This window comes from Notamacropus eugenii, chromosome X (assembly GCF_028372415.1).
Source record: "Notamacropus eugenii isolate mMacEug1 chromosome X, mMacEug1.pri_v2, whole genome shotgun sequence".
Taxonomy (NCBI): Eukaryota; Metazoa; Chordata; class Mammalia; order Diprotodontia; family Macropodidae; genus Notamacropus; species Notamacropus eugenii.
In genome coordinates this window covers 89838792-89858239 of record NC_092879.1, presented here as the reverse complement: position 1 = coordinate 89858239, position 19448 = coordinate 89838792, and the positions used below count along the sequence as shown (strand labels likewise).

At 41.2% G+C, this 19448-nt stretch overlaps 1 protein-coding gene across 7 annotated transcripts in view; it reads right to left on the bottom strand.

The window, feature by feature from the left end:
- Positions 1–19448, bottom strand: part of DIAPH2 (diaphanous related formin 2) — a 1011052-nt gene that overhangs the window by 150761 nt on the left and 840843 nt on the right. The gene's annotated exons all lie outside the window — the stretch shown is intronic.

The window sequence follows — 19448 nt, the reverse complement described above, 5'->3', positions numbered from 1 at the left end:
AAAGAAATATAACTTAGTTTTATAATAAGAGCATCCAGCTTTACCAAAGAGATAGGCCTCGAAGGACAAATGGTTACAAAGAAAGGCAAGACCAATAACCAAAATCCCTACTCTTAAGCGCATCAATTCTAACAGAGAAGGCAATGCATAAATAACTAGGTCCATACAAGATAGATAGAGAGGAAGCAGAAGGCACTAGTAGGGGGGTGGGGGGGGGCAGGAAAGATCTCCTGTATAAGGTGAAATTTAAGCTGAGTCTTGAGGGTTTGGAACAAATCAACTAAGGAGAAATAGGATGTTTGCCTTGCTGGAGTGAGGGCACAGCATAATTTCACCATTTTCTCCTGCTCTGTTTGGCCACATATAAATTCAGGTGAAGGCAGTGAGTGGATGGTGGGAGTAATCCAAGGTTGGGGCTTGGCAAGGAATAATTGGTGACAGGATAAGGGGTCAAGGGATTTAAGTGTGGAAGACACTGGAAAGTTGAACTGGGTTCACCAATGGCTTGGGTTATAGAAGGGGAACAATGTCTATTTAGTGCTGAGGTGATGACCTAGGAAAGCACTGAAGGATAGAGGGAATGTAGGTTAGAAGATCAAGGTTAAGCACGATAAGACAGAAGGAAAGAATGATTAGGATGGGAAAGGCATGATTTCTGTTTTCACCTATCTCAAGGAGGAATACATATTCATGTGGAATAATGTGGAAAAAATATTTATGTAGAATAAAAGATTAGATTAATTCAGTCTGATTCCAGAGGGAAGAACTAGGAACAAACAGTAAAAGTTACAGGGAGACAAATTTCAGCTCCAAATACTGAAGGCTGTCCTCCCAATCAAAAGCCGCAACCTTGCAAGGGGGTTAATCTCATAGCCCCAAAGACATTCGGTAACAGGAGTAGGGCTGGGGTGGAGGGAGAGGAGACCACTTGCTGGGGAATTAAGCATCAGAAAGGGAGGGCATGTGATGACCCCAAAATAAATAAAACAGAAAAAAAATACACTGTACTTCAAATGCATGTCAAATGAATGACCTCTAAGAGTTCCTTCCAAATGTATAATTCTATCATGCCATGGGTCCTCTGAGAAAATTACGCCACTTGTTTGGGAGGAAGTACCAAGAACATGCCAGACACAAAAAAACATAAAGGATTTATCCTTTCAGTGACAAGGAATTAATGGGCATTACTGAGCTTGGGATGGCTTTCTTTTTCTCATTCATTCCCCTCCATCTTGCCTGGCAAAACCTGCCTTTCTATTCTTGTGGCATATGTGAAACTTAACTATGTTGAGGGGGTGGGGGATGAGGAGAAAGAAGAGGAAAGTCTGTTCTTTTTGACAGGTCACTCTAAGATTCTAATGCAAACTCTGCTTCATGTCCAGGAGCACAGGCTGCTGTATCAGCCAACTTCTGCATGACTGTTCCTAAGACATGTGGAGGCCACAACTTGCTCAGGGGGGGAAAACTTTCCTGGAGATGTCCACATTGCTGTTGGAGGTCATATTTCTGGGGAAACAGGTCTGACAAGACTACTGAGCCTAACTGAACCCACCATTCCATGTCAACTGTACCATTTCTGGGAGTTGTTCCAGGATGCTGATGAACTTCTCTGGACAGGCAAGACTGGGAAGTGATTGCCAAAGGCCTAGTTTGCTGACAGTGATCAAGGTCAAAATTATGGATTATGAAGTGATACTTCTTCCACAAAATGAATCTGGCAGCTTCTAAATCTAGAGGAAAAATTTCCCTTCAGCGTGATCACGAAGCTCTAGCGTGCTGTATGCCCAAACCCTAACCACAAAAGTGACCTCTCCCTTTCTAAGTTTCTACCAGTGTTTTGCCTTGCTGTCTCCTTACCACGTTCTCATTCTCCCAAGTAATGCAGTCATTTGTGTACTCATCTTTCTTCTAATTAGGCTGTAAGCTTCTTGAGAGCAGGGTTTTGGTACTATCTACCTTTGTATCCACAGGGCCTGGGAGAGCACCTTGTACATAGTGGGTTGGCCTTCATAAATACTTGTTGAGCCAAACTGAATGGCCAACTAATCGGAATTTAAAAAAACAGCAACAACTATTTTAGAAAATAATAGTATCATGCCTGGAAGTGATATGTGTTAGCTGGTCAGGCCTTGGGCTCCTTAGTCACTTCCCATAACACAATTGCATTTCTGAAGAGCTCACTTTCCAACATTACAATTCCATTCCTGAAAAAGGGGCGGAGGATAGACAACTTCTCCAAGGCATCAGCAAGGACACTAAGAAATCCCCTGTATACCAGTCTCAAAAACAACAGTAATGGACATACTCCAGATGTATCATCACCAGAAATCCCAACCTCATCAAGAAAGCTGAGAAGCTGGCAGACTCCTTTATGTGGATACTTTTAGGAAATATGTTGCTGTGGTTCCTAGCATCCCAATGAAGGAGAGCTATGAGTTCAAAAACTCCCAAATAGCAACTCCATTAAAAATACAGTAGTTAAATGATAAGCAAAACAAACCCCGAGATTTCACCCCCTACCCAGCAAATGAGCAAAGATGTCAAAAGATGGGAATAGTCAACATGAGAGGAACTGTGGAAAGATAGCCATACTAAAGCACTGTTGGTGGAGTGGTAAACTGGTACAACAATAAAGTTCCTAAAATGCCCATTCCCTTTGCTTCAGAGATCCCTCTGCTAGGTCAAGACCCAAGGAGGTCAAAGACTGAAAGAAAATCCCTACCATACACCAAAATGTTTCAAGCAGTACTTTTTTGAAGCAAAGAACTAAAAACAGAATAGACACCAATAAGTTGGGGAATGGCTAAACAAATTATGGTACGTGATGGAATACAGTATCGTTATGCTAAAAGAAATAGCAAACATGATAAATACAGAGAAACATGCAAAGGCTTAGAGGAACTGATACAGAATGAAGCAAGCAGAGCAAGGAAAACAATATCTAGAATGACATAAACACCACAAAACAATAAAAACAAAATTAGAAACCACAGAAGACACTTCTCTAAGCTCCTTCGCAAAAAATGGGGCAGTGGGGGGGGGGGGCGAGGGGGTGGGTGTATACAGGTGTACAACACAGTATATAATATCACCCTTTTGAAAAAGGATATGTTGATTGGTTTGGTTAAGTTTCTTTCTCTTCTTTTTAGAAAAATTCTTGTTTTAAGGAATGTCTCTCTGGGAAGGGCTAAAGGTACATAAGGTGATATAAAAACAATCCCCCATGACCTCCATCAATAAAGGTCTATTAAAACAATTACCTGAGTGTTATGATCTTCACCCCAAGCACTCTTTTCAAGGTTTAGGGCTACTATTATAGAGAGGGAGAAAAATCTGCCTTCTGTCCCCTAAATTGGGCAAAAGCTAAATTACAGACAGCGAAGTAGCTATCCAGGGAAATATGATATAGTGACTGCTTATTAAGATTTCTGGATATGTGATCAGAGTGTTTTCCCAGCCAGGAGAAAAAAGACAAAAGCAAAGATGGATTAACCCTCAAAGCAGAAGGCGAAGGTCTGAACTCTAAGGAAAGTCATTTCCTCAGCAGATCCTAGCTCAATTCTCAGTATCAATGAGTTCCTGGACTTGCCTCTCAGAAAAATTCAATTCAGTTAATTAAAGTGCTAATTACAGCAGTCACCTTCTATATTGTTTTACCAAATGGGCCTCATGGTATCAGGTATATGTCAAAGAGTCTACTTAACATATTAAGAGCTAGGCAGTTTCATTATGAAACTTAGAAACCAAATAGTCTACATATTAGCCAGAACAAAAATTCTTGAGCACCTGTAATATTCCTGCATAGCATTTGGGTCTGTCATCTTTGGGAGGGCAGCAACCAGAAAGTAGAGTTTTATTCCATACCTTTGATACATGAGAATATGTGTAAATACTCACTTCTGACAGTGGTCTAAATACCAGTTTGTGTAGCTAAGAAAATCCTGCTTGTTCAAGTTGTTCAGGTCTTAGAGACTTTAATGTACTTTATTTTTAATTAATTAATTTTTAGTTTTCAGTATTCATTTTTATAAGATTTTGAATTCTAAGTTTTTCTGTGTTCCTTCCCCTCTCCCTAACAGAGCATGCAATCTGATTTAGGCTATACACGTATGATCATGTTTTACACGTTTCCACATTAGCCATGTTATGAAAGAAGAATCAGAACAAAAGGAAAAAGCCATGAGAAAGAAAAAAAAAACAAAAAAAGAAAACAGTCTGCTTCCATCTGCATGCCGACTCCATAGTTCTTTCTCTGGATGTGGATGGCATTTTCCATCATGAGACTTTTGGAATTGTCTTAGATCATAGCATTGCTTGGAAGAGCTAAGTCTAACTGAATTGGTCATCTCACAATATTGCTCTTACTATATACACTGTTCTCCTGGCTCTGCTCATTTCACTCAGCATCAGTTCAAGCAAGTCTTTGCCTGCTCATCATTTCTTATAGAGCAATAGTATTTATTGCATTACATTCACATATCACAACTTGTTCAGCCATTCCCCAATTGATGGGGATCCCCTCAATTTTCAATTCTTGGCCACCACAAGAAGAGCTGCTATAGATATTTTTGTACATGAAGGTCATTCTCTTTGGGATACAGACCTAGTAGTGGTATAGCTGGATCAAAGGATATGAAGAGTTTTATAGCCCTTTGGGCATAACTCCAAATTGCTCTCCAGAATGGATGGATCAGTTCACTTCACCAACAATGCATCACTGCTCCAATTTTCCCACATCTTCTCCAACATTTATCATTTTCCTGTTTTGTCATGTTAGCCAGTCTGATAGATGTGATGTGGTACCTTAGAGTTTTTTTAATTTGCATTTCTCTAATCAATGGTGATTTAGAGCATTTTTCCATATGACTATAGATAGCTTTAATTTCTTCCTCTGAAAACTGCCTGTTCATATCCTTTGACCATCTGTCATTTGGGGAATGACTTGTATTCTTACAGATTTGCCTTAGTTCTCTATATATTTTACAAAAGAGGTCTTTATCAGAGACACTGGCTGTAAAAATTGTTCCCCAACTTTCTGCTTCCCTTCTGATCTTGGTTGCATTGGCTTTGTTTGTGCAAAAGCTTTTCAATTTAGTGTGATCAAAATGATCTATTTTGCATTTCATAATGTTCTCTATCTCTTGTTTGGTCATAAATTCTTCTCTTCTCCATAGATTTGACAGGTAAACTATTCCCTGTTCTTCTAATATGCTTATAGTTTCACCCTTCATGTCTAAATCATTGTACCTGTTTTCACTTTATCTTGGTATACAGTGTAAGATGTTAGTCTATGCCTAGTTTCTGCCATACTGTTTTCCAATTTTCCAAGCAGTTTTTGTCAAATAGTGAGTTCTTATTCTAGAAGTTGGAGTCTTTGGGTTTATCAAACAGTAGCTCACTACAGTCACTGAATACTGTGCCTTCTGTAACTAAGCTATTGCACTGATCCACCATGTATTTCTTAGCCAGTACCAAGTAGCTTTGATGACTGCTACTTTATAATACATTTTCCCATGTGGTACGGCTAGGCCACCTTCCCTAGCATTTCTTTTCATTAATTCCCCTGATATTCTGGACCTTTTGTTCTTTCAGATGAATTGTTATTTTTTCCAGCTCTATGGAATAATTTTTTTTTGGTAATTTGGTATGGCACAGAATAAGTAAATTAATTTAGGTAGAATTGTCATTTTTATTATATTAACTCGGACTATCCATGAGCAACTGATATTTTTCCTGTTATTTAGACCTGCCTTTTTTGTGTAAAAAGTGTTTTGGTAATTGTGTTCATATAGTTTCTGGGTTTGTCTTGACAGGCAGACTCCCAAATATTTCACATTGTCTAGTTACTTTAAATAGAATTTCTCTTTCTATTTCTTGGGGCTAGACTTTGTTAGTAACATATAGAAATGTTGATGATTTTGTATACTTTAAATTTAAGTTAAAGCCTAGCAGCAGCACCTCAGGGAGGCAGGTTACATTTTACACATTACAGAACTATGGATCAGAGACGTGGAGACACTTACCCACGGTCATACAGCTAGTAAATGGCCCCTTACCCAAACACACAGGAAGTCCTTACCTTTTTCTTCTTGTGTTAAATATAGATAGTGGCTGCATATTTTGAGAGCAGCAGGTGTCTTTCACTTTGTATAGAATGTATCAAAAAGTGTTGCATGTATACCAAGTGTTTGTAGATTAACTCTATTTTAAATGCCATCTGGGGTTAGGCTTAGGTGACTTAAAGAAATCCTAGGATTTTTTTAAGGAAAGAATGCTTTAGAAAGGACTCCCCTCCTGATTACTGGCTTTAGAAGTCTGCATTTTCCTGTGTAAGGTTCTCTAAAAGTGAAGTATATGCATATATTTAGGGAATGGATAGGGATAGAGACAAGATTTCTCACTGCAACAGATGAAGTCAGTTAATTAGCATTTATTAAGTGTATACTATGAACCGGGCCCTGGATTGAGTCCTAGAGATAACAAAAGACAGTTCCTCCCCTAGCAGAGCTCACAGCCTAATGGGGGAGAGGACATGCCAACAGTCATGTAGAAAGAGGTTACAGTAAATACAGAATAACTTGAAGTTAGTCTTGGAGGGAGGCCATGAGATGGAACATCAACTGGAACACCTTCAGGTGGCTACCTTTCACTGCCCTAGGGCTGAGGAAACTCTTCCCAATGGAGGTTGGCACATTCTTTTCAATTTCAAAGTTGCACTCAAAATGAGTATTCTGGCTTAGATTGTCTGACAATGCAGCCATGAAAAAGAACGATTCCTGGTCTTCCATTGCCCTTCCTGTTGTGGTGGAAAGCAGGCAGGCTGTGGGCCAGAAATAAACAGGTTCAATTCTTTTTAGATTTCACATGGAATAGAGTTAACTTTCAATGATCTACACTAATGGAAGGGAACAGTGGCATGGTTATTTCAAAATGGCAAATAATCTCCAAATCATTTATTTAGATTTGGAAAGCAATGGAAAATCTTCTGGGGCCTGAGAAGTGTGAGTCATTCAAGAAGATTAGAAAGTGACATGGCGTCAGAGCCACCTCCGTACAGCTGCATCAGACTTGACTTGATTGACTTCCATGGGAGGGGGGCCAGAGGAAGAAGCCCCTGAAATGTCTATTTTCAGGGTGAAAAACTAAGGTGCAGGGATCCAGGAAGCAATGAAGGTAGCAGCTGAAAAAATTTTCCATTTTCTCTGAAAGGTACAAGGCTTTTTAAATTCTGACTACTCCCCCTCTCCCCCCAATGACCTTTAAAAACCATATAAAGTCTCTAGAATGCAATTAGCCACTGCTAAAATAGACTGGTAAGTCTAAAATACATTCCAACTGGGCAGCCTGTATGCCTGATTTTTTTTTGGGGGGGGGGGGGGTGACGTGGCAGGGGAGAGGAAGTAGAGACCTGGCTACCACAGGTGGATAAGAGGCAGCCTGGGGCCTGCACTTGGAGTAAATCAACACCAGAAACTGGCCTCGGGTGGAAATTTACAAAGAGCAAACCCCACAGATAACAGAGTCATTTGTTAAGAAATCAGAGCATCTACTGAATTCACTGCTCCCGACCCCAGTCTAGTCTTTTGTTATTCTTTACCATAAACCAAAACCTAAGTCTTGAAGTTGGGAGATTAGGGGTAGGGGATGGGGACAGCTCTAAGAGGTGGAGACTTAGCCAAGACCTCTCAAGGGAATTCCTCACAAAGCTAGATATGTGTTCCCAGGTCTGCCCATCTGGCAAAGCCACACTGCTCTAAATGGGCACAGTTTGTGAGTACAGTGATGGCGTCCAAAGAAAGATGCTGAGCCATCCGAGAAGCCTTTTTAGCTTCTTCCTGCCCACCCTGATCATAAGAGCCAAGATTTAGAAGTGGAAGGAGGCTTACAGGTCACCCAGTCCCACTTGCTCATTTTACAGATAAAGAAACAGAGACTCAGGGAGGGGAAATGACTTGCTCAGGGTCCCACAGCTGGCAAGTGGAAGAATGAAGATTTGAATTGCAGCTTGTTGACTCCCAATTCCAGCACTCAGGAAGCTGCCTCCTGATACTGCTCTTTTTTGAATTCCTCTAGACACATACAATCACATGTTTTAGAGAAGCAGACCCCAGATGTGGGTAGTAACCTCTACTCTGCTGTTCTGTAATTGTTTCATTTGTGTAAATCCTGTCTGTCCACCAAGATTTGAAGCTCCCTAAAGAACAGGGTGGTGCTGCCATCTTCTTTTTGATACTTACTTAGAGAGACTTAATAAATGCCTGTGGATTGGCCTCAGATGATTTCACACACTTGAGTTCAACCCTTAGGGGGCAGAGTTCATCTGACTGGAGTGGGTCTTTCTCATTTGGATGCCCTAAATGACTAATTGGTTTCAATATGCACAATGGAAAGCTGCACAGAAAAGAAACAGGCCCTTGGCCCCAATTAGCTTTCAAAGGTTATGCTTTTCCCTAATTACCCAGCAAGCTGGACCCTTCTAAAACTGAGTTTAAGCCCTGGCAGTGCAGCATGGTTAGATAAGAAATGATTGCATTCCAAGGACAAAACCAGAGTTAATAGTGCTTTGTTTCTGTCACTCTGAGGTCTAAAAATGACTTTATGTTTTATTAAAACTCTAAACAGGAGTGGGGTGGAAGCGAAAAAATGCAATGAAAGAGACAAGGCATCTAGGTTTGCGGGCATCATTATCTTTTTTTTATAGAACTCCTAACCATGTAAGTCAGGCAAGTCTATTATAACTTCTATCTGTTCTCTATGCCAGATATGTAATCTCATTAGTTCTGACAAAGGTCAGGAAACTCAAAGTAATCAGTACATACAATAATATGTTTTAATTTGGCTGCATTTCAAGCCCTCACTGGATCAAGCATCAGTCTTCATAAGGAAGAAAGGAAGGGCAATCCCTAACTAAGGAAATAGGTTTGTGTTAAGACTATATACCTAGGAATGAAGTCAGTTCAGGGGAAAGGGGCAGAGAGAACAAAGAGTTTAAATAGACGGTCTCTTTTCTTCCTACCAGTATTTCATTCACTCACTTTAAATTAAGAAGGACAAAAACAATGCCACCACTTTGGACTACTAACTCACAATAAATCAGGAAGGCAGCATGCCATAGTAAAATAAAGCAAGGCACTGCCCCTTACTGACTGTGGGACCTTGGACAAGTCACTTGACCACTAGCCTCAGTTTCATCGCATATCTAATGAGTTTGATAATATGTGCTTCATCTACTTTATGGGATTGAGAAGGAACAAATAAAAGGGTGGACATTAAACTGTGAAGTGTCAAACAAATGTAATGAGTTATGATAATCAAACTAGGAGAAAGGAACTGTTACAATAGGATTCAAGTCTCTAAAGTGAAACAATAATTTTTCAAAACATGACAAAGTGATCCCATCTAAAGTCTAACTCCCTCCAACCCCAAACTGAGGGACCCAAAGTCTGAAAAATTAGACCCCTAACTTATCCCTAATTGCCAACTCCCAGATACTGTTTGTTCTCTCCCTTCTGTCTTTCTAGAATCTACTCCTCTTGTGTCCCACTCCATCTCTGCCTGCCCTCTGGAATTCCCATACTGTAATTAACAAGCTTGCCTTCATTGTGTAGCTCTTTTCCTGGTTTTCCTTTCTTCTAACATTCAAAGGGACTTGGGTTCTCCCAGATGATAACTGCCTCTCTGACCATCTTCTGTAGCTGTGGGGGCTCCTACTCCTCCTAGATATTCTTTTTGTCTCTCTGTCTTTGTAACACTGCTCTCTTGGTTCTCCTTCCTACCTGTCTGACCACTCTTTGCTTAAATCTCTTTTTCTGGCTCTTCATTTATATTGTGTCCCTTAACTGTGGGTTAGGAGAACCTCTGCCTCTGCCCTCAGCTTTTCTCTCTCACTTCATTAACTCCTATAGTTTTAATTATATCTATATAAACACACACACACACATACATACACATAGCCCCATACATCTATATTATATACAGATACATGCAATCTTGCTTTCTCTCCTAGTCTTGTACTACCAGCTGTCTACTGGACATTTCCTATTAGATGATCCATACGCATCTCAAGCTCAATAGGTCCAAAACAGAATCTTCACCACACCCCCTGTCCCCACCAACCCTCTCTTCTGTATTTCTCTAAAGGACATCTTTCTCCCCCATCCAGGTGTGCAATCTTGGTTTGATTCCATCTAATCAGAGGATGAACCTTTACAATTCTCTCTCCACAACATCTGACCCTTGTCACTACTTTCACAGCCACCACTTTAGTTGAGAGCTCCATTTCCTCTTGCTTGGACTACCACAAAGGGCTCTTCAATTTGCATCCCTGGACTCTGGTTCATCAGACTCACAGCTGCTAAAGCCATTTTCTTTATGAGCAGGTCTATTTGTACCATTTCCCAACTCGATCAACCTCAGGGATTCTTTTTCTGCAGTGATTCTCTAGGATCCAATGGAAGTTCCTCGCACTGAGTTTTCCAATAATCTTCACAACCTGTACGCCAACAACCATATTATCCATTACTTCTAGTCATGCATTCTCTGGACCAGCACCCTGGCCTTTTGCTTTTCCGCCCACAAGGCACTCCACCGTCTTTGCCCTGGCTGTCCCCATGTCTGCCATGTACTCTTTCCTCTGGTAGAAGACTTGGGGAAGTCCTTACTTCTTTCAAGGCTCAACTTGAGCACTGCCTTTCACATAGAGCTTTTTTCACTCTCATGTACCTTGGATGCATTTGGTGTTTATTCACCATATATTTACACAATATGTGCTGTCTCTGCTGACAAAATGGAAACTCCTTGAAGGCAGGGACAGTTTTATTTTTGCCTTTGTATCTATATGACCTAGAATGGTGCCTGACATGTAGCAGGCACTTCATAAATGCTTATTGATTGATTTACTGGAGTTGTCATCTGTCCTCTTGCTAAAATGCCAGAAAACCAAATAATTCATAATTCTTTTTGATAGTAAATTAGCTTGTCATCATGAATATAAGTTACACTAAGACCAAGTACTGTTAGGAAATTCCTTTTTATTGCAATGGAACCAGACTTTTTTTAAAACAAATTTAAATTAAAAACCCTTTTAATTGTGCAGAAGATTTGATGATCTACATTACATGAAGATGGCAGGGAAGACTATACCTAAGCCTTTCTTATTTTATGGGTGCTAGATAATATAAACAGTGATATTTATGTGAGTCCTGCCTTTCAGGAACTTACAACTGACTTGGAGAGATACAATGAGCACATAAATACAACAATGTTAAAAGTATCAGAAAGACCTTAGGGGAGCCTTTGGAAAAGACTTTCAGAGGGCGGGGCCTTCAACAATGGACAGGATTTTGATCTTTGTAAGCCAAGTTTAGGAGTACAGACTTAATATGGTAGGTAATGGAGAACCACTGAAGGTTTGTGAGTAGAGAAAGGACAGGCCTCTTTCAGTATTCCACACGGAAATTAGACCAAACGATTTGGATTATTCGGTAATGCTCCGAATACAGAAATCATTAGATGATTGATTTATGTGAAACAGGCAAGGGAAATCCAAAGAAAAGCATTAACCTCCTTGAAACTCTGAACAGGTAAACCAATAAGCACCTGCTCATGTTTCAGCCTCATTCCCATCTTACCCACTAGCTACACAAATGAAGCTTCACATACAGAACTTGGCATGCTGTAAACTTTCTAACATACCTTCTGCGAGAGACACATACTGTACTTTCAATTGATCAGTTTTAAAGAAAACCAAAAACCAAAGCACAAAAACTGAGACTGTCAAGTACTGTGAAGGAAACAAAGCCTTTTAGGCCAAATCTCACAATTTAGGAAAGCTAAAGCCCTAACTGGAACACTACAATCCCTCAGATAATAATGAACTTCAGAGAAATGGAGATATATCAGTTTTCAAGTGTAACAACCAGCTTAGATCATAATAATTAGGAAGGGCACTGACAAGCGAGATCTGCTGCCAGCTAAAACTGCCCATTACCATTTTTTATACAAAGTGTTTGGCATTTTCAGTAAGTTGGCATAGGTATAAAGTCAGCTTTAGCCTGCAATTCACTCAGTCAGGATATAACAGACATAAAATCCTGCAACTTTGTGAAAAGGTAAGTTTGAATGTTCCCAGATGGATGAGTTTCATTTGCCACATTCCGCTTCAGTGGTCACCATGGCAGAAGTGACCTTTCTGTATTAAGTACTGCATATGCTTATTCTTTACCTGCCATCCAAATGACTGCCAGAGGCTTTGAAGGTATTGGCATCTTGGTTGCAAACTCAGAGATGGTTGCTTCCACAAAGAAGATGATTGTTAAACACCACTTGTTTTTTGAAAGGATAAGGTCTAGGGAGGGTAACAACATGAAATGTCCCCTGTCTAGAATACATGCTTGGGATTCCAGCCAAGTGGCGCCTTTGATAATGTGGCTGCTGTGACGCGAGTTGTTCTTTCGTGTTCCCTGATGATGGATGCCCTTTCACTGGTTACTGCTCCCTGTTGAAAGTCACTGTTGTCAGCATCATGGCACAACATGACTAGTGTCACCCCCCATAATGATGCTGCTGCTGAAATAGATGTGGCATAGAAGGAAAAGGGCAGCATCAGTCATCAGAGAAAAGGAGCAAATACAGAGTCATTCATTTCGAAGGAAGACTGAAGGGCCTCTGGTGGGCACAAGGTATCTATCTCAGTGGCTTAGGGACAAGCAGAAACTGACCAGGGTTCTAATCTCACATCCAGGAAACAGACCACATGGTTTGATGCAGTCACAAGGACGTGGTGGAATTTGGCCAAGTATCTATTAGCTATTCATCCTTAAAAAAGCCCTATCTTTGGAATCTGTTGTTTTAGGCCATGAGAAAGAATGGGGTGGTCTCACAGAATACCACAAAGACAACAATCCTTAAAAAACCCAATCTCAGTGATTCATTCAAAGTCATGTGTGTCAATCAAATAGCAGAAATGCAGGGCATTTAGATTTTTTTTCTTCCTTAAAAAGAAAATGCACTTGGTATCATATCTAAAACACCACTTGACCAGTCTCTAATACAAACTCTGGGATTTCCTACATAAAGGATTCACATGGGTGTAGGAAAACCAAATAAACATCCTAGAGGACTCACAATTCTGATCTCAAAGCACTTGCATTCCACAGGGGGATGATACAGAAAAGGAAAGACAAAGTATTTGGGGGAGGTGAAGGAGAAGGAAGCCATCCAGACTTAGAGGGGACTCCCTTGAATTTCTACGTGTAACCCTACTTTCTCATCTGAACTCCACTAGTTCAGTTCCGGATATCCTGTTGGCATAAGACAGTCCAATCCCAAGTCCTCCAAACAGAATTCTTCATTTTCTCTCTAAATCTTCTCCTCTTCCGAGTTTCTCTACTTCTTTCAAGTGCACCGCTATCCTTCTCATTCCCCAGGTTTACAGTCTTAGTATCATCTGACTTTTTATTTCAATTCACCCCACACATCCAAGTGGTTGCCAAATCTTGTCTTTTCTACCTCTACAACATCTTGCGAATCTACCCCCTCCTCTTCACCCATGGTTACCACCTTAGTCCAGGTCTTTGTCACCTCTTGAGCTATGACATTAATCTCCTCATTGGTCTTCTTGCCTCTAGTGTCTCTCATCTCGGATCCACCTGACACAAGGCTACCAAAATGATTTTCCTATCACTATTCTCAGTAAGCTCCAGTGGCTCTGAAATTCCTCTCAGAACAAATGCCAACTCCTCTGTTTAACACTTCATGCCCTTCCTTCACAGCTGGCTGCACGCTACCTTGCCAGCCATAATACACATTCCATCCCTCCCCATACTCAACAGTCTGCCCAAACAGACTCCCTAACAGACATTCCATCTCTTATCTCCAGGTCATTGTCCATGTCATCTTCCCATGCTTGGAATTCGCTCCCTCCTCACCTTTGCCTCTAGAAATTCCTGATCTCCTTCACACTTGACTTCAGCACTACCTTCTTCAGGATGTGAATCTTGCCATCCACCTGTTGCTGAACCTTTTGCAGCAAAGGCCATGCCCTGTAGGGCTTAACTCTTTTACCTCTTATGTTACTAGTCTGGGACCTTCACTGTCTTGATTGGTGAAAATATCACATGGCCAACTATGCCCAGCTGTGCTTCATATTCTAGGTCAGAAGTGTTAGACTTCCTGCAGCAAAACTCCTGAATGGAGTCCAAGCCAGATTAAAATGTAACTGGGAAATGTTTGACAAAATAAACAAAAATGCAATACAACATAGATAATGTTAACTTGAGCTTTTCTAAGTCACTCTATGGCCTGCAGGAATCCATTCCTATTTGAATTTGCCATCATTGTTCTCCCTCCCTCCTTCACCACTCATCCAAAAATCTCACTCTCTATACAGTCCTGGAACCATAATCATGAGCTATCCTAAGGATTCTAAGAGGAGGAGGGAAAGGAATATTAAGTTAAAAACATAGGAAACCTCCTATGCAAAGGCATGTAGGTGGGAGATGGAATTCTGTGCACAGGAAACTTTGAATGAGTTAAGCCTGAATGGGCACAAGAGTGTGGGTAAAGTGGAGTCAAATGGATATGACAGAAAAGTGGGTCAGAAGATGAAAAGTGTGACATGTCCAGCTGAGGGTTTTGTTATGGATCAGGCAACATTGTTTAGAAATATGTTGGCAGTATCATGTCTGTGCTTCAGGAATAAGTGTGGCAGCTAAATGAAGGATGGATTGGAGGAGGGAGAAGTTGAAAGTAGAGAGAACAATGAGAAGGCTACTGAGATAATCTAGCCAATAGATAATCAAGAGTCAGAATGAGAGTAGGAGTTTTGTGAATAAACAGAGGACAGGCATAAGGATTCCTGTGGAGGTAAAGTCAATAAGATTTGAGACTTAGATTTGGGGGGAGAGAAGAGTTTGGAGGGGAGGATGGGCTGGGAGAGAAATATGGGTTCCATTTTCAACATGCTGAAATTTCAAATAGGCATTTGAAATGTCAAGGGGCTATATAGGTAGAAGGAAGTGATGGTGGAAGGGTGTGGCAATATGACCGCTGAAGCAAGAGCCATAATCTATTCCAGGAGTGGGGAACCTGTGACCTGCAGGCCACATGTGGCCCTCTAGGTCCGAGTGCAGCCCTTTGACCGAATTCAGTTACTACTGCAAAGGGTTGCACTTGAGGACCTAGAGGGCCACATGTGGCCTTGAGACTACAGGTTCCTCCCCCTTGATTCTATTGTTTTACCCTCAACCCTAAAAAAATCTGTAAAAGAGTAGAAAGGAACCTATTTAAATAGGAAAAACCAGCGGAATGAGGTAAAGTTTTTCCAAGTCACTCATCAAACATTGTTCCCACATTTACTATGCTAAGGTGGCTTAGAGAAGGTACAAAACCAAATGCTATCTGAGGTCCAGGGATGGTCTTTAGTGCCAGGGGGATCTAGCAAGACTTCCAAGCATAGGTGAGAATGTGACCCAAGACCTAGAGGCAGGAAAGGACAGGGTATGCTTGGGAACCAGAGAGATAGGTACAGTGGCTGGGGGGTGAAGTCAAGTGGGAGAGGTAAGGTCACATCTTCCCTGTCCCTGGGTCCTCCTCTCTTGCAGACTGGAGAGGGTAGAGGGGCTCCCCCTTTAAGGAGGGTCCGAGGGTAGCAATCTCATCATTTCTCAGTCATCTGCAGGGTTTTGTCATGGCTCTGAGCTCAGTGATCTGACACCTCCATAGGGTGTTTTGGTCCCTACTATGGTAACAAAAGCCAGGACACATGCTTTTAAATAAAATGAGCACAGAAACAAGGAAACCCAGGAGCTCGAACAGAGTAACAGATAACATCTGAAGATAGTCTAGCCAGTCAATCAATCAAGACACAGTAATTTCTCTATTATGTGACAGGTTCAGGAGAATGACAGGGTGGAGCTAAGTCAAATATGTGGATGGTGGAGAATTAGCAGAGATGCTTACTGCAGTTTGCCAGGTCAGAGTTCAATCTCTCCATGGATCCATCCCAGGGAACTTGGAGTGTCCCGGGGCCCAGCACTGGGAATGCCACTCATGGCTGGGCTGCTGCTGTGCAGGGGCAGCGATCCACAGAGCATGCTGGTGCCACACGATGCCAGAAAAACAAAGCAACTGACTACAGCAGGGGATAATTTGAAGGAACCTGCTTCCTTTTCCTTGCTTCCATTATGTTCATGGGTGTTCTTCTCCACGGTGTTTTGATTCTTGCTCAGCCCTTTTCTCTTCCCATGATGGAGCTCATCTCCATTACTCAAACCAGGGAAATTCATGTCTTGAGGACAGGTAGGAAAAGCCCTGCCTGGGCTTGGAGCCAAGAGACACTCAAGTCTGCCTCCCGACTCTGCCCCTCAGCAGTTTTGTGGCCATGGGCAAGTCACTGAACCTTGCTGTGCCTTAGTTTCCTCATCTATAAAAAGGGACAATAAAACTCAGGCTACTTGCCTCCAACAGAGCTGTAATAAACTTTTAAGAGCTCTATCAACAAAGGCAGTTGTTATCAACATCAGTACAAAGGGAGAGGAGAAGAGAGTGTTAGGGAAGGCTGTGCTTTTCCCTACAGTGTCCTGGATTAGGAGATCTGTACTCTAGCTCCAATGTGCCACCAGCTAGACCCAGAGGCCACCAGCTGGCCTAGGTGAATGGTCAATCTGCTTAGTACTTCTAAGCCTTATTATCTGCCACTAGGGAGCCTAGGGCATTGGGGCTCGGATTTCGAGTTGGACAGGACCATCAAAATCATCTAGTCCAAAACTCCTCATTTTATAAATGATGAAAATGAGAGGATGAAAAGAGCAATGACTTATTCAGGACACAGAGGGGCTCAGCTGGATGAGCTGGGATTGAACCCAGGCCCTGGCACTGCCCAGCACAGATTTTCTTTACTACTGTTCATCAGCTGATCTCTGAGACCCCTGCTGGCTCTAAAACCCTAAGATTCTAGGATTCATACAGCTGCATGTAAAGTGAATGAATTTAGCTAAACTATTATAATTCTTTTTTTAGATCATTTATTATTTTTATTATTTGTTAACGTATATCTTTATTAATATATTTATTGTTATAAATTTATTATTTCTTTTTTCCTGATTCTTTTTTAAAATTTATTTATTTTTAGTTCCAAAAGATTTTAAGTTCCAAATTTTCTCCCCATCTCTCCCCTCCCCCCCACCCCAAGATATCATGCATTCTGATTACCTCTTACTCCAATCTGCCCTCCCTTCTATCACACCACTCCCTTCCCTCATCCCCATCTCCTCTATTTTCTTGTAGGGCAAGGCAGATTTCTATACCCCATTACCTATATTTCTTATTTCTCAGTTGCATGTAAAAACAATTTTAAACATTCGTTTTTAAAACTGAGTTCCAATTTCTCTCCCTTTCTCCCTTCCCACCCATCCCCACTGAGAAGGCAAGCAATTCAATATAGGCTATACGTGTGCAGTTATGCAAAAGAAAACTTCCATAAAAGTCATGTTGTCAAAGACTAACTATATTTCCCTCCATCCTATCCTGCCCCCCATTTACTCTATTCTCTCTTTTGACCTTGTCCCTCCCCAAAAGTGTTTACTTCTAATTATCCCCTCCTCCTATTTGCTCTCCCTTCTATCACCACCACCCCCCCCCCGTACACCTCACTTATCCCATTCTCCCCCACAACTATTATAATTCTTAAAGCAAAGTGAGACACTGAAGGACATCTATAGCTCTGGGATTCCTCATATACTTAAGGAGATCTTGTCTTGAAAGCATCTTTTATTGAATCCCTTGTCCATTAGGGCACACATGTGTGGGGGTGTGTCCTGAAAAGGCAGAACTGCCTTAGCAAAGCCAGGATGTCTGACCCCTGCATGTGCCCTTTGCTTCTATTCATTTCTTTCTTCCCTGAAGAGTGAGCATTGAGTTAGGAGAAAAAGCATCAGTTCACAGCTCCTTCGATTCCCAAGACCCCACTCCTCAAATGCTCTTTTACTGCTTGGTACCTGGGTCCCATCCTTATTATAAAAGACATGAGCTGGAACATACAGGAGAGAAGGAGATGAGCCAATCATACAGTAAGAATGAGAGGCAAGAGATGAGTTGCCAAGGTCACTGTACATGCCTCTGAGATAGCTGAGAACCAGACAAAGGATTCATTAGGTGGAGCATCTCTGGAGAACCCATGGGATAAGTGTCTCAGAGCATGGGGAAACCATGGAGGGGCTGTGATTGAGAGCAGTGCATGGAATCCAGATCACAGAAACCATCAGCCCATCAGAATAAATAATAAAGAATGAATTACAGACCAAGTCTGGTCTGGTTAGGTGGAAGGAAATACTGCATTCAACAAAGTTGTGCTTCCTTTCCATGCATTTGAACTGCCCTGGAAGCAATTTGGGGACTACTCAATAGGATATTTTGCCTACAGTACAGGATGCCTGAAGGAAATTAACAGGAGAGAGCGCAGGTCCATCCTGTAGGGATCAGAAGGCAGAAGGCTTTATGTGCCAGATGACAGAGTTTAGGCTTTATTCTGAAGATTTTGGAGCAGGGAAATGACAATCAAGGATGATTACCCTGTTAGCAGTATGTATGGGAGAAAGAAAGAAGAATACAGACCAGTGAAGAGGTGACCAGAAAGTAAGAGATGGTAAGGGCCCCAATGGGAACAGAAAGGAGGAGAATGATGCAAGAGGCATTTGAAGGAAAAATTAGCATGATTTAATGATTTTGGAGATTAGAGGCTGGCACGTGAGAGTGATGAGTCAAAGATGAATTATCTAGGATTGGAGTCTGGAGAAGTAAAAAGATGGTGATGCCAATAACAGAAAAAGAAAATACAAAAGGAAAAACTGGTCAGAAGAAAAGATGAGGAGTCTGCTTTCAAATGTAATGAGTTTCAGGTATTACTATCAATTAACTTCTTTCTGTGAAGGTTCTAAATGGCAAAATGCACCAAGTTAATATCTAAAACTGCTGCTTTCAATTCAACATTTATGATGGTTGTTCTAATGTATCTAGAACTGTGTGACGTGCAAGGGGCAGAATCATGAAAAGGACAGTCTGTGCCCTCATTACTCAGATTAATTATAATAACGCCCATTTTATAGCACCCTGAGGTTTACACAGAAAAGGCTGGATAAAATACATGCGCTCCTACTGTCAGTCAGACTGGACTGCCTCCTGAGAGCCTGCTTGAAACCTGCCCACTGCTCACTCTGCACAGACTCATGTGCATTCTTATTGGAACTGTGACCTGGGGGACCAAAGAATTAGAGCAATCCTCAGCATATATTATATGTAGGCATTATATATATATATATATATATATATATATATATATATATATATGTATATATATATATAATTTATATATCTAAAAAATATTATTTATATATATTAAATATCATATTATTTTGGGGCAGCTAGAGGGTACAGTGAATAGAGTACTGGGC